Below are 14781 nucleotides of genomic sequence, written 5' to 3' on the forward strand. Positions count from 1 at the left end.
TAATTTTATATCACTTTCTTGGCTTTAATTGTGGGCAGGAGAGTTAAAATTTCAATTTTTGTTCAATCAGGATCCCTCTTGCTCTGATCAGGTTTTGATCCAAAGCAATCCAGGACACAAATTTTTGGCTCCTCAGGACCTTCAGCACTTGAGGAAGGTTTATCTTCATGCCTTAAACTCATTTTTGGATCATTTTCTCCTTCATTTTTAAGGATACAAAGAGGAGTTATGGGGTCCTTACCCAAACTGGCATCAGGATATAAATAGAAGAAACTCAGCAACATTTCAGGCAGAAAAACATTAGCTCACCCAGAGATTGTGCCCACAGGAGTTTATTTTGTTCCTACAATTCCCACTAATTGCCAAGAAAATCTGTGCTCTAATGTCAGTTCCAAACATCCTCCAAATCAATGCTAAAATTAAGTTATTTTGAAACAAGGAGATGAAAAAAAAGGGGAGTTTGTTTAATTTTACCTTCTCTTTCAGGAGTTTTTCCCAGAGCACGAGGGGAAGTTGTGTTTGAGATGATTATAAATGGAATTAAAAAACAAACAGTCGTTCTCCAATATCCACATTGCCAACAGGAAAAGGAATAAAAAATACACCAAGATTATAAATATTTCTGGGTGGTATCTCCTTCCCTGGTCCTGGCAGACAGAATTTCTCTATTAAAAATGACACCAGGATTATACAACTGATTTTAATGACCTTTTACAATAAAAATAATTCCATTTCCCCCTTTCAGCAGCATGGGAATGCTGTTCCCCTTTGGAGATTTATTGGATAAACAAACCCAAGTCCTCCTGCTGACCTGGAGCCACCAGGAATGAACAGAAACACTTCCATTTCCAACTCTGTGGGTCAACATTTTAAACTCCATTTGAAGGAAACTCATGTTTGGAGAAGCTTTTTCCCTCCATCTGTGGCTCTGCCAAGACTGACAGATCTCGGGAGATCTGATGGAACTGCTGGAAACTCCTCACCTGGATTTTCACTCCATTTTCTTCTCATTTCCTGCCCAACATTTGATTCTGAATGCATTACTTCCATGCATGATGTTGACTTTGTGTCCACATTTCCCTGCCTAAGCCCAGCACATCCATCCACATCCTTCCAGGGGAAAATAAATCAGTTTTTTCAGGTGGGGAACACAGAGGACAATGATAAAATGTCACCGAGACATAGATAAAATATTGTATCTATGATTCAGCGCTCGGCGCTTGCAGGAATTCGTGAAGCCTCATGGGCAAGTGGATTTCTCATAATACACTCCAAAAGAAATACTTGGAATAATCACCAAATTCATTCTGTCCCAAACTTTATTGTTGTGTTATTCCCCCTCCAGATAAAAACTCATCCCTTGTGTTTTAATCTGAGTTGGTTTAGCTCCAGCTCAGGTTTGCAGATGAAAAATTTCCCTTCTGATAAAAAACCAACTTCTAGTTAAAAAAAAAAAAAAAAAAAAATTTTCCCTCCCTTCCCCTCCCCCAGGCCCCAAACCCACCTCCTTTTTTCAGAAAAACCAAATAAATTGAGCTTCTCCAGACTCAGGTGTTTAAAATTCAGAACAATTCCCTGATTTCCCTCCAAGAGGGGAAAAACAGGACCCAGCATTGTCCCCTCTCTCCACGGAGTCCCCATGTCACACACCCAGAGAAATCATTCAAACACTAGCTTGGCTGTGGTGTCCCAACCACAAAATAATATGTTTATTTTTTTTTCCACCACTTTTTTTTTTTGTTGTTGTTTGTTTGTTTGTTGTCGTTTTATTGATAAAAACTACACAAAAACTAACTGATCATAATAATTAATTAAAAAAAAAAAAAACAAAAAAAAACCAAACCAAAACCAAAACCCAAACCGAAAAACAACTTTACACATTCTGCTGTGGTTTAGAAATTGTGTCAGCCAGTGAGTTGCACTAAATGCTCTTTAAAAGATTTTCTTTCTGATCCGTTTCAAGCACTTCACTTCCATTTTAGCTTCCCAAACGTCCGTGAATTTTACTTAACAAGCACCACTGGACTGGAAATCTGAGTCGTGACTCCGTTGCAGTATTTCCCCCATTTTTTTTTGTTTTTTTTTTAGAACCCGAGAAGGAATTAAGAGTGTCAACAATGAAGCACAATGAAGATAAAAAATCAAAAGCCCCCTCCGTAGTGTACAGCCTGTGTCTAAATGTACATGCACCCGAGTTTTTTTTGTTTCTGCTGCATCAATTGCCAAAGTCCTTTTGGTTCAACATAAGCTTTAATGCCCATGTCTGAAAGTTGAAATATTAATGTTCGACCACTTTAAAAAACAACCCTCTACCCCCCCAAAAAAACCCCAATCAAAAAAACCGACCCCTGAAAGGAAAAGGAAAATATAGAGCTATCTTTTGTCGGCTGAAAAAAGAACAAAAATAGTCAACAGATCTTTGTAATTAACACTTAATAAGGGAACATGGCTGACCCCCCCCAGAGCCTCGCCCTCCCCACCCCGTTTATTTTTACCTGTGGTTCTCCTTCCCTGGAACCGTGCAATGTAGAAAAATCAAATATACAAACAAAACTCTTAATCCATCCCTTTATGTAGCTAGAGTGAAATCTATTTTGTCGCCGCCGTCGCCGTCGTTCTTTTTAATAAGAACTCCACAATCTCCCTCTTTAATATTTACACTGAGGAATCGCTCGGAAAGTTTAAAGCAAAGAAAAATCCTGAAGTTCTCCGCGCGCCATCCCCGCGCCCTTGGAGCGTTTCCCGCTGGAACAGTAGCGTTTCCAGCCGGAACGGTGGCGTTTCCCGCCAGAACGGTGGCGTTTCCTGCCAGAATGGTAGCGTTTCCAGCCGAAACGGTAGCGTTTCCAGCTGGAATGGTGGTGTTTCCCGCCCGAACGGTGGCGTTTCTTGCAGGAACGGTGGCGTTTCCCGCCGGAACGGTAGTGTTTCCCGCCAGAACGTTAGTGTTTCCAGCCGGAACAGTGGCGTTTCCCGCCGGAACAGTGGCGTTTCCAGCGCCTCTCCCTGGCCAAAATGTCCCTCCCAGAGCTGTCCCCGCGGAGGTGACCCCGCGCTAGTTGGGTATTCTCTCGATGTAGATGGCGGGGGCGGCGGAGCGCGCGATGGTGGCGATGAAGCTGTGGTCCCGGCCCAGGTCCAGGCCGGAGGGTTCTGCCGGCTCTCGGGACATCGTCTCGTAGCCCTTGTTGACGTGGAGGGGCTTGTGGGCCTGGCAGTAGCCGATGACGGGCTGGTCGTAGCTGTAGTAGGGTAAAGTCTTCATGTGGTGAGGGACCTGCGGGAGGAATGGAATAAAGATCTGAGCCTCGTGTGGCACTGCCAGAAATCCCAAAGCAGCCTCCACACCCCCCGGAGGAACCCCTGAGGGTTCCCAGCTCCCTGCAGCACTTCAGGTCCCTCTGGAGCAGCTCTGCCAGGCTGGGAGAGCTGTGGGTGTTCAGCCTGGAGGAGGAGATGCTCCAGGGAGATCTTAGAGTCTCTTCCAGGACCTCAAGGTGTTGGAAAAAAGGAGGGAGAGGGACTTTTTTATGGGCAGTGGTTTGACACTGCCAGAGGGCAGGGTTGGATGGGATATTGGGATGGAATGAGGGTGGGGAGGGGCTGGGATGGAATTCCCAGAGAAGCTGTGGCTGCCTCTGGATCCCTGGAAGTATCCAAGGTCAGGTTGGAGCACCCTGGTATAGTGGGAATTGTCCCTGCCATGGGAGGGGTGGAATGGGATGATTTTAAGGTCTCTCCCAACCCAAACCACTCCAGGATTCCATGATCCTTGCTGTGGTTCTTCACTCCTGGATAGATCTCCCACCTGGCAGTGCTGGAGCTGAAGCACAGGGAGCTGCTGTCCATCCCTCCTTCCCTCCATCCCTCCTTCCCTCCTTCCCTCCTTCCCTCCTTCCCTCCTTCCCTCCCTCCCTCCCTCCTCCTCCCCAGTTTTCCCCAGATTTTCCAACTGGGCTCAATTCCAACCATTTTGGACAACCCAGCCCTGAACAACAAACCAAGGGATTTGTTAAACCAGCAGCTTCCAAAAACTTTCCCCTTTTATCCTGACCATTTCCAGAGGCCCAGACCAGCCTGGAATGTCAAAGGCAGCCCCAGCTGGCAGCAGGGGTGGTGGAAAACAGGGTTATTGCTCGGTGCCAGCACAGCTGGAACATCTGTTTATCCCTTCCAGGACAAAGCTGCTCACCCAAGGTCACGATTCCCCGCGATCTTTATCTCCCAACCTCCCCGAGATAAACAAAGCAGCTCCACCGCTGCTCACCAGAACTCAGCACATCCACACCTCGTACAAACAGATTTCCAAACCCTGCCAGATCCATCCTGAATCCCAACTCTTCCTTACGTAAATCCCCAGAAACCGCCAGCCCCCCACCTGCCTTTTCCCCTCTTTTTTTCCCCCCCGCTTCCATAAATATTCCACGCTCGCAAATGTTAATCCTACGACTAAATATGATTTATGGCACAACATCAGATACAAATCTTTGCAGATAATTTTATCATCTGCGAGAGATGAGCTGATCAAGTCGAAAGAAATATGCTCTGAGGGAGAAAAACACACACGGCAGGAGAGAGAGAGAGAGGCGCGAGTTGTTTCTAACGCTGCCAGCAAACCTGAGCTCATTATAGCTGGAGATATCCTACACATAATCCAATCTTGGAACAAATGCCTTTTGATTTTTTCCAGCCTGAACTTTAAGCGAAGACCACGCAGCTAATTCCTCCCAAATTTTCCTTGCACGTTGCACTTCATCCCCAAAAAGTGTGGAAAAAGCGAAGGAATTAAGGCTTAATTGTGAGGTTTCGCAGGGTCAGGGTTCCTCTTGGTGTGGATCCCCTGCAGAATGCTGGAGAGATCCCAAAACCCTTCCAAGAGCTGGAATTCAGCTGGAAAGATGATTTTAGGTGGCAGATGAGTGGCAGGGATGCTGGAGGGAATTTGATGGGACAACTGTGGAGCCGCAAGAACCTGGATCTCCCCTCAGACAGAGCAATTTCTATGCCAGCTCCTGGCAGGGCTGGAGTTTGGCCTCAGATTTAAGGCTTCATTCTTTATCAGTGTGAAAAATAGAATAAAAGAGGTGTATCAGGGTAATTTGTAGAGAATTTTTAGGATATTGAGGCCTAGAGTGGGTTCTCAGGCCTGCTCTTCCTCTGCCTCTTTTGGGACCTGGATTTCACTAAGAGAAATTAAAAAATAATTGTGATAAATGATTGTGAGGAGATTTATTCTCTGGTAAAGAATGAAGCAGAAATGCCACCTGTCCCTTCCACCCCTGGCAGTCCTTTGGATCCCTCTGGCTGTTAAGAAAACAACCACTAAAACAACCACAAAAATAACCACAAAACCCACAAAAATAACTACAAAAACAACCTAAAACCAATTCAAGCCTCCCTGGTCAAAGGGAGGACTCCAGGACTGTCCTGTCCTTCCCTGGAAAATAACTTTGCATTCCCAGGAAGGCACCAGGGCTCAGTTTTTATTTACACCAAGGTGACCCTAGGTGACACCTGAGCCCCAAAAAGCTTGTCCAGGACACAGTGGAATCTTTTGCAAAAATGAGGGGAAAATTGTATTTATCCAGTAAAAGAATTGAAAACACTGATGACGCTGTTCCCTCTAAACAAAGCTGTTACTATTCTATTTTTACATATTCACAGATCAACAAAATATATTCAAAATCATCTAAGTTGCAGAGAATTAATTTTGGAAGTGTTTTTGTTCCATGTTCTGAGGTAATTTATTTTTTTCTTTTTTTTTCCCTGCTGCTATGGAGCTGATACCTGAGACACTCAGCTGTGACCTTGCACAAGTCATTTTATGAGCTGGAAAATGAGAAGCTGCAGTCCTGCCCCTGCTCGTCCTTGGAGCTCTTTGAGGTGAGGGTTGTTTGTGCAGCGAGTAAAACAGCCCAGCTGTGACCTGAGCTGGGCCTTTGCAGCTGCTCTGGCCTCCAACAGCCAAAAATCCCCCAAACAACAAAAACCAAACCAAACCAAGCCAAACCAAACCAAGCCAAACCAAACCAAGCCAAACCAAACCAAACCAAACCAAACCAAACCAAACCAAACCAAACCAAACCAAACCAAACCAAACCAAGCCAAACCAAACCAAACCAAACCAAACCAAACCAAACCAAGCCAAACCAAACCAAACCAAACCAAACCAAACCAAACGAACCAAACCTGAAAAAACCAAACCAAACCAAACCAAGCAAAACCAAACCAAACCTGGAAAAAACAAACCAAACAAACCAAACCTGGAAAAACCAAACCAAACCAAACCAAACCAAACCAAACCAAACCAACCAAACCTGGAAAAACCAAACCAAACCAAACCAACCAAACCAAATGTAACCTAACCTAACCAAACCAAACCAAACCAACCAAACCAAACCAAACAAACCAAACCAAACCAACCAAACCAACCAAACAAACCCAATCAAACCAAACCAAACCAATCAAGCCAAACAGACCATGCAAAACCAAACCAAACCAAACAAACCAAACCTGAAAAAACCAAACCAAACCAAACCAAACCAAACCAAACCAAACCAAACCAAACCCACAAACCAAACCAAACCAAACCAAACCTAACCAACCAAACCAAACCAACCAAACCAAACCAAACCAAACCAAACCAAAACCAACACCCACCAAAACCCCCCAAAAGAAAAAACACCCCAAAACAAACAAACAAAAAAAGCCCCAATCTCCCCAGCCAAACAACCCCAAAAAACCATCAGAAAAAAAATCCAGGCAAATAAATACATAAAATCCAGGCAAATAAATACATAAATCCAGACAAATAAATACAGCCCTGGGATGGTGTCCTCAAGCACTGAATGGGCTGTTGGTGGAGTCCCCATCCCTGGATGGATTTAACATGGAATCATGGAATGGTTTGGGATGAAAGAGCTTTTAAATCCCATCCAGTGCCAGCCCTGCCATGACAGGGACATCTCCTGCTGTCCCAGGGTGCTCCAACCTGACCTTGGACACTTCCAGAGATCCAGGAGCAGCCACAGCTTCTCTGGGCAGCTCTTGAAATGCCAAAATGCTTCTCTTTGTTTTTGGAAATTTTTTAATTTTTGCTCTTTGAATTCCCATTTGAATTTTTAAAAATAGCACTGCCCAACACTGAGTTGAAGTACTACAAGGTTTTGCCACAATTGAACCAACTGAACACAGATTTCTGAACACAGAAATCAACATTGGAATGAACTCCAAAGTCACTGACACACGATGGACACTTTGGGTTTAGCCCTTGTGTGGCACCAGGTAGAATTCTCTTCCATATTGTCTTTTCTCCCCTGAGAGAGTTGGGAAGGGCTGGGATGGAATTCCCAGGGAATTCCCTGTGGCTGCCACATGATCCCTGGAATGTCCAAGGCCAGCTTGGAGCCACTTGGGACAGTGGGAGATGTCCCTGCCAGGGCAGGAGTGGCACTGGAGGGGATTTATCCCCTTCCAACCCAAACATTCCATGATTATTTTATTATTCCATCCAAAATCCAAACACTTAATTAACCAAAGCCTGGAGTTGTTACCCTGTGAGAGCTGTGAGTGTTCAGGGGGGATTTGGGCTCCAGGCCTGGATTTGTTTCCCAGCATTGACTTCTCAAGCCCACACCCCCCACATCCCCACTCTAAATCTAATAAACGCTGCATCCAAGCAGCCACACTTCAACCAGAGCTCCTGTTACAAGAACCATCCACGTAAATCCCCAGCTACAGGAGGAAGACAAAAGATTCAGCAGTGGAAATTTAAGGAATGCAAATCCTGCCTGTCGCAGTCCAAGTGACACTGGAGAGGTTCCCAGCTGAGCAGCTTTGCTGAAGCACAAGTGTTTCCCTCAAAACCAGCTGGAGTTGCTGGAGTTACCTAAAATTCAGGGAGATTTTGGCCTGCATGAGAGATGTGACCCGAAATTCAGGGAGATTGTGACCTGCATGACAAAGGTGTGACCCAAAATTCAGGGAGGTTCTGGTCTGCATGAAAGAGGTGTAACCCGAAATTCAGGGAGATTGTGTCATGAAAATGATGTGACCCAAAGTTCAGGGAGATTGTGGCCTGAAGGAGAAATCTGTGACCCCAAATTCAGAGAGGTTCTGGCTTGCATGAAAAAGGTGTGACCCAAAATTCAGGGAAAAAACTGTGGCTTGCATGAAAAATGTGTGACCTGAAATTCAGGGAGATTGTGACCTGAATGAGAAAAGGTGTTACCAAAAATTCAAGGAGATTCTAGCCTGTGTGAAAAAGATTTTTCTCAAAATTCAGGGAGATTCTGGCCTGCATGAAAAAGGGTGTAACCCAAAATTCAGGGAGACTGTGGCATGAAAAAGGTGTGATGCAAAGTTCAGGGGGATTTTGGCCTGCATGGAAAAGGTTTTTCCCAAAATTCAGGAAGGTTCTGGCCTTAATTAAAAAGCTGTGACCCAAAATTCAGGGATACTGTGACCTGCATGTAAAAGGTGTGACCCAAAATTCAGGGAGATTGTGGCAAGAAAATGGTGTGTTGCAAAGTTCAGGGAGATTGTGGCCTGTGTGGAAAAGGTTTTTCCCAAAATTCAGGGAGGTTCTGGCTGGAATGAAAAAGGTGTTTCCCAAAATTCAAGGAGATTCTGGCCTGCATTAAAAAGGTGTGATGCAAAATTCAGAGAGGTTCTGGCTGAAATGGAAATGGTTATTACCAAAAATTGAAGGAGATTCTGGCCTGTGTGAAAAAAGGATTTTCCCAAAATTCAGGGAGATTGTGGCCTGAATGAGAAAAGACTATTACCAAAAATTCAAGGAGATTCTGGCCTGCGTGAAAAAAGGTTCTTCCTAAAATTCAGGGAGATTGTGGCCTGAGTGCAAAAAGTGTTTCCCAAAATTCAGGGAGGTTCTGACCCACATGAAAAAGGTGTTTCCCAACATCCCCACTTTCCCTCTGACAGCCACCACTGATTTTCAATTCAACCCTCAGGCATCCAACCATAGAAATACAGATAGTCACACTGCAATTTGTATTATTTGTCTTTTATGTATCTTTGACCCTGCACTGAGTTTTATCAGCAGTTTTACTTCTGTCTGAAATATCTGGGAGTTAATTATCTGTGATTATCATGCGTGAAAGTTCTGTTAAAAAATGTCAGGGGTTAGAATTCAGCCTGGAATTCTGCTTTTTGTAGGTGCAGCCATTAATGCTTATTTTTTACCCAAATGTCATTGAAAATCTTTATTCTGGAATTAGGAAAGCACAGCAGTAGAGATGTAACCTCACCCTATTCCACTGGAAATTTAAAGGATTTGGCCTGGGGTCTGAGTGAGCACCGAGTGACCTCATTTCTGGAGTGCTTTTCTCTCTCTCTCACCTCTCCCGTGTTCAACACTCTCACACGTTCTTAATTCCTTGCTCTGCCTCCCAACAGCACACCTCAGACAAGCTGGAAAGCAGCCCAACATGATCTCCAGGATGTGACACCTCCCTACCAAGCGATTCCAGGAGGGAATACAGAGCTCTTTGACCAACTGCAGCTCCTGCTCCAGTATTTTCCTTTATTGCAGCCTCACTGCAGTGCGAACTCCTTGGGGATCAGGCAGAGATGAACTCTCTGCCTCACCCAGAATCACTTCAACCAGACCAAATCACCCACCCCGGGCTGAAACAATTCCCTGCTAAACCCTTAAATCAAAACCCGGCCGCACAGATTTCGGGAACAGTTCTATTCCGTGCTGGAAATATGAGGAGTTTGTTCTTTATGCTCCGTTTGGAAGAAGAATCCCTCACCATCCATTCTCCTGCAGAGCAGGAAAGTCTTTGTGGAGACACAGGAATGGCCGTGGATGTCTGTGTGACTCACTGCCAGAATTCCCAGCAGGAGACAGGGAGGTGATCTATGGAAGGACTGGCAAGCCCAGCAGTTTCTGGGGGGAAGTTGGGATGGAGTGGAGTTTATTTTTTCCCTGAAAGGAGAATGGTGCAGAGGCTCTCACTGTCACAGCATCCTCAGACAAGTGGCTGCTCCAGCAAGAGCCTAAACCCGGATCCTGGCAGGGGAAATGATGCATTTTTGAGGCTCAGATTGTCACAGCTGCCTCAGTCAGGACGCTTGGGCTTTATCCAGTCACTGTTTAGACACTGCAGCTCAAACACTTCAATTCTGGTTTGAAAACTCTGTTTTCAAAGAGGAGGTTTGAAAACTCAACGCCTGCTCCATTCCCTCCTGCTGCCATGGGACAGCCAGCCCTGCCTGGCAGGGACACATTTCCCTTTTTAAACCATAAAAACGCAGCATGAATTCAACTCCCTGGGAGTTGAACCTCATCTGGTTTGCTGGTAACCTCTAATCCAGGTAGGCTGATTCCTGCGGAGATGCTTGCCCAGTTAATGATTACACAAATTAATTACACGCGACTTCAGGAGCTGTCCTTACGCCGCGGAAACTCGGAGTAACAAAACGTGGCAGCGATGTTTTCTCATTAGCCCTAATATTTAGTCTCAGAGCGCCATGACTTCATTGGCGAATTAGCATCGGAGCTGTTGATAAATCAAATTCGGAGTTCATTTCCAAGCTGATCATAATTTAGAGTAAAAATAAGCAAGATGTTCTGCGGTAGCGCGGCGATTAGCGGAGCGCGCGGCTTCACCTCGGAGACAGATTGATTGGGCACATTAGGCAGACAGAGCTGGGATAAACAATTCCAGCGCATTTCACGCCGCTGAAAAATCACAGGCAGCAGGCCTGGAACATCCCTTTGGAGTCAGCGCAGAGAAATATCCCTATTCAGGAAAATGCCCCATCAAACATTCCCATTAAAGCCATTCCGAGGGACAAACGCAGGCTCTGAGGTTTGTGCTGAAATATGAGCAGCTCTGCGTGTTCTGCTTCCACTTGGAACAGACACAAAAGTGCCTGGCTGCTTTTTGGAACGGGCCTTTTGTTCTGCAACCCGTGTTTCCTCAGGTAATGCTCGTATTGATTAAAAGAAAACCACCAAAATCTCGTTTATTAAAACAATTCGGTGTCGGAGTGCTCAGCTCTGCTGAGGGTTTATGAGCTCTGCTGTCACCGAGCTGTTTCAGGTGACATCTGAGCAGCTCAGGAAATCTGTCAGCTGCAGCTCTAGGTGAAAGACTTCAAGCTTTTTAATTAGCCCAGGTTTTCTGAGGGCTGCAGATCCCACTGGGAGCTCCACCAGGGGTTGGTTCCTCCATGGGGCAGGAGATTTTGGACAGCTGAGACAGGAGGTGCCATTCCCACAATCAATCTCCTGAAATTCCACCTCCAGTCTCCTCCCCACTGCAGATGCAATCCACAGCTTTGCCTCCTCTCTCTTGTTTCCTCTCAAATCACACCCGTGGCTCTGCAGCTGGGATGGAGGGAGGAAAAGTCCCACGAGGCACTGAAACCAGGAGTTCCACAAGAAACACCAACTCTCAGCTGGTTTTCTCCAGGAATTCCAAGACAAGCTGCTGAACTTCCACTAAGGGTTGGTGCTCCACAGGGATGGGGTAATTCCTGCTCTTGATGGGGCAATTCCTGCTCTGCTCCACAGGGATGGGGCAGTTTCTGACCTATTTCACAGGGATGGGGCAATTCCTGCTCTGTTCCAGAGGGATGGGGCAATTTCTGCTGTTCTCCACAGGGATGGGGCAATTTCTGCTGTTCTCCACAGGGATGGGGCAATTCCTGCTCTCAATGGGGCAATTCCTGCTCTCCTCCACAGGGATGAGGCAATTCCTGCTCTGTTCCACAGGGATGGGGCAATTCCTGCTCTCCTCCACAGGGATGGGGCAATTCCTGATCTCCTGACCACTCAAACACACACAAACAAACTGGAATGTAAATCCTGAAGTCCAAGTGCTGCACAAAGTTAAGCTTGTCTTAAATCAACCCAACTTCTCCTTGGATTCACCTCTCTGTCTGACACTCGTGTTCACTTCAATAATCCTACAAATTGACCTCAGGAACATCCCATATCCATTGTTCTCCAGAGATCTCCATCCCTGGAAGTGTCCAACCCAGGTTGGATGGGGTTTGGAGCACCCTGGGATAGTGGGAGGTTAATTAAATAAATTAAATTATTTTGAAGTCCCTCCCAACCCAAATCATCCCAAGATTCTGCGATTCCTTTTCCCACCCTGAGCTCCACTCACTCAGACTTAGATCCTGCCAGCCTGAGGATTAAATCGAGACCTTTGGAACCAAGCCTGGAATATTTTGCAGGATGATGGGGTTGGGCACAGAATGGCTTCTTCAATGCATGGAATGGAAACTTTTTCCATATAAAAATCGACTCTGGAGATAAAAGGTTGTGGCTGGCAGCTCTCAGACCGTGTCCTATTATTAAAAGTTGGTGTCAGTGGAAATTTGGAGCTTAAATTCTACAGAAGGATCATTAACCTCCTCCAATTCTTGTATTTCTGTGGAAATGGGATCCCCAAATCGGCATGGAGTGAAGGAAGAGAAGTTTTGGTACAGAAATGTAGAGAAAAAACAGAAAAGAGACACTGGACAGGTGCTGCAGCCACCAGTCCCTTCTCCAGGCCCTATTAAAGGTCTATTTGCAGTTCCTAAAAAGCCAACTGATAATTAATAACTCCAGGAATTAAACAAACACCATTGTGTTAGATGTGATGAGAAGCACATTAACCTAAGAAATTGCACATCACGGTAATAAGCAATTTAGGAATCTACGAGATTACATAATACTCCATAAAATGATCAATTTAATACAAACCGAACCAAAATACAGCTATTAATTCCTAATTTGGGGATGCAAAACATCCACCAGCTTTTCAACCATCTACAGGCCAGGCTGAGTGCACCAAAAAGAGGGAATTTTGTGATTTTTTGGGTCCTTCTTGCCTAGTGTATTCCAAGTTTTAAATCCCTGGAACTTCACCCTGACAGTGAACCAGATTTGAAGCTTTCCTTGCCTCCCCTACAGATAAATTCCTAATCCTTCTCTCCAATCACACAAAATACCTTTTCCTTTAAAGCAGAACCTCTCCACGGACTCTTTAACTGAGTGTGTTTTTCTAGAGATCAGGAGAAAAAAAATCATCCACACCCCACTGCTCCCTCCACGGGCAGATTTGATCTTTCAATCAGGAAATGAAAAGGTTTCCCTAAAGGAAACTCCCAGAAAGAAGGAAAAAAGCCTTCTAAAGCCTTGTTATTGCTCCTCGGGCAAAATATTTCTTTTAAATGGCTTGATCTGTTTTTTTTATGGCTTTTCTGGCTCCTGACGAAAAACCCACTGATGAAAAACTCGGAGTGAGACGCTCGGGAAACTTCGATTTTCCGCCGTGGAGGGTTGATCAAATAAACAAATGAGATATTCTAATTGGAAAGCCATTAATAATTGCTCTGAGGGCTCTTGGGGTCGTTTGCTATGGAAATCGATAGGGATGGAAGGCCTGGAAGTCCGAAAAAAGGTAATTATGGCAATAAAGGAGAAGGTGGAAGGCCTGGAGGTCCAAAAAAAGCTTAGGGACAGAAGATGAGTCCCTCAAACAGTGCAGTCCCTTGAATGGCTCCTTATCCACATCCAAAAGAATCCCTTTGGGATCCTCTCCATATTTTTGGGAGCCCAAATACACAGAATTTCCAAAATTTAAGCTTTTATTGAAATGCTTAAATCTCTGTTTTCCCCCAGGAATTTGTGTTTCCCCATCATGGCAGAGCTGCAGGGTGGAGATTGTTTTATTTGACCTCTAAACCCAAGGTGCCTCCAGCCCAAGGGAACCATGAAGAAAGAACAGAGAAGGCGCCAAGAATCCCAGGATGACCTCCAACACTCCCAGCTTGCTGAATTTCAGCCATTTCAGCCCCAAAATTCCATGGAGCTGGACCTTCCATGCTATCCCAAAACCTGGAGCATCCCCACATCTGGGGCCAGAGCAGCAGTTGGGGAATGGGGCCAAATGTCTGCCAAAAAAAGAGAATTATGGCAATAAAGGAAGAGGTGGAAGGCCTGGAGGTCCAAAAAAAGCTTAGGGACAGAAGATGAGTCCCTCAAACAGTGCAGTCCCTTGAATGGCTCCTTATCCACATCCAAAAGAATCCCTTTGGGATCGTCTCCATATCTTTGGCTGCCCAAATATGCAGAATTTCCAGAATTTAAATCTGTTTTCCCCCAGGAATTTGTGCTCCTCCATCATGGCAGAGCTGAAGGGTGGAGATTGTTTTATTTGACCTCTAAACCCAAGGTGCCTCCAGCCCAAGGGAACTGTGAAGAAAGAGCAGAGAAGGTGCCGAGAATCCAAGTGTTCTCCTGACCTCCAACACTCCCAGCTTGCTGAATCCCCATTTGCTGCCATTTCAGCCCCAAAATTCCATGGAGCTGGACCTTCCATGCTATCCCAAAACCTGGAGCATCCTCACATCTGGGGCCAGAGCAGCGTTTGGGGAATGGGGCCAAATGTCTGCCAAAAAAAGAGAATTATGACAATCAAGGAAAAAAGGTGGAGTCGCTCTTCCGTGCGGCGATCCAAAAGATGCCAACCTGCTGCCTTCATTGCTCCCAGTAAATAAATCCAGGATTTAATAGGGACATCTGATAACGGTGCTGCCACGGTGACAGATGAAGGCGCCGCAGAACGAGCGGAATAAGTCTCTGTCTTGCATTAAAACCTTGCTTTTCATTAGATCTGCCCGGAATTGATGGGCTGCAAAGGAGCTCTCCAGGAATTGATGGCTTCTCCGAAGGTTTTTAAATACTGTTTCAAGTTGTGCATTGATCCCGTGAATCAGAACAAAACTGTGTTTCCTAAGGCAGGGGAGAGA

The 14781-nt window shown here is 45.4% G+C and overlaps 1 long non-coding RNA gene across 1 annotated transcript; it reads right to left on the bottom strand.

Moving 5' to 3' along the window:
- Positions 1-1675: 1675 nt before the first annotated feature.
- LOC146428049 (uncharacterized) lies at positions 1676-3862 on the bottom strand. The gene is made up of 2 exons (XR_014856228.1): positions 3809-3862; positions 1676-3277 (listed from the first exon to the last, which is right to left on the bottom strand). It is a non-coding gene; the product is annotated as an uncharacterized LOC146428049 (long non-coding RNA).
- Between the last annotated feature and the right edge of the window lie 10919 nt (positions 3863-14781).

Source organism: Lichenostomus cassidix, chromosome 22, assembly GCF_008360975.1.
Source record: "Lichenostomus cassidix isolate B80296 chromosome 22, HeHo_3.0, whole genome shotgun sequence".
NCBI classification, from domain to species: Eukaryota; Metazoa; Chordata; class Aves; order Passeriformes; family Meliphagidae; genus Lichenostomus; species Lichenostomus cassidix.